The sequence below is a fragment of the Lipotes vexillifer genome, unplaced genomic scaffold (assembly GCF_000442215.2).
Source record: "Lipotes vexillifer unplaced genomic scaffold, Lipotes_vexillifer_v1.1 scaffold1213, whole genome shotgun sequence".
Lineage (NCBI taxonomy): Eukaryota > Metazoa > Chordata > Mammalia > Artiodactyla > Lipotidae > Lipotes > Lipotes vexillifer.
Genome location: NW_006795911.1, coordinates 385393 through 386694, shown reverse-complemented (window position 1 = coordinate 386694; position 1302 = coordinate 385393).

Below are 1302 nucleotides of genomic sequence, written 5' to 3'. Positions count from 1 at the left end.
AATCTAAATTCTTTCCTCTAATGTGAGCAATAAATGAATTAAATTTAACTTTATTTTATCTATACAGGGGAACAAATATATACTTAATAAAATTAGTGGAAGTTTTATGTTGTGATTTTTCTTAGTCTAATATGACTGGTACTTTTGTAGAATAGAACCTTTCCATTTAGGGTTTGTATGATGTTTCCTCATGGTCAAATTCAGGTTATGCATTTCAGTTCAGAGTTTTACATAAGAGATATGTTCATCTGGACACAGATAATATCCAGATAATATCACCCAGACAATGTGCCATCTGATTTCTGCATTACATATTATATAGTTATTATTTTTCCGTATTTTTTCCTTGCTATTATTAAATAATGTGGGGGGATAGCTGAACACTATGTAATAATCCCTCATCAAAATCCTCCTTAGAGGGCTTCGCTGGTGGCACAGTGGTTGAGAGTCCGTCTGCCGATGCAGGGGACGCGGGTTCGTGCCCCAGTCCGGGAAGATCCCACATGCCGCGGAGCGGCTGGGCCCGTGAGCCATGGCCGCTGAGCCTGCGCGTCCGGAGCCTGTGCTGCGCAACGGGAGAGGCCACAACAGTGAGAGGCCCGCGTACAGCAAAAAAAAAAAAAAATCCTCCTTAGAATCTTTCAGTCCTTTTTCTTTTCTCTGTGCTTTACTTAAAGAGCTGTTTTGCTATGCTTGGCACCTGCATCTCCTTTATTTTTTCAGGTTTTGGAAAGGCCATTTATTAACCATTGAGGTGACCTCAGTTATTGGATAAATTCTTGAAAAGTTTTTAATTTGCTCCCTATGAGCTTTTTCCTGTTGCAAGGATAAGCATTTCTGTTTTTTAGCTCTCTACATGTCCAAGCTGAAATTAGAATTCTCTGTTTTTGGCATTTACACGTTAAGTCCATCTGGGGCTGATTCTTGTATATGCAACTAATTTTGGTTGACTTATTTTATTATACTCTTTTTCTTTCATATTTATTCTCATATATGTCATAAAGAAAGATAACGAATTTGAAATTGCCCATATCCCTTGGTAAAACTTGCTGTTACTGAAGAGTGTTTAAGATTTGGAGTCAGAAAGATCTGGTGTGAGGCTTGGTTGTGAGACTGGTAAAGTTATTTAATTCTTCAGACACTCGGTTTCCTCATCATTGCTGTACATGTCATTAAACTATTTTAATTGTTACTGGTTTAGCGCATATTTTGTTCTTTCTAAAAATATTCTTCTCAAATTTTTTCTCCTCTGTGGTCACCTGGACCTCAATAAGGGTCTGTAAGTTCTAGTACTTCATATGG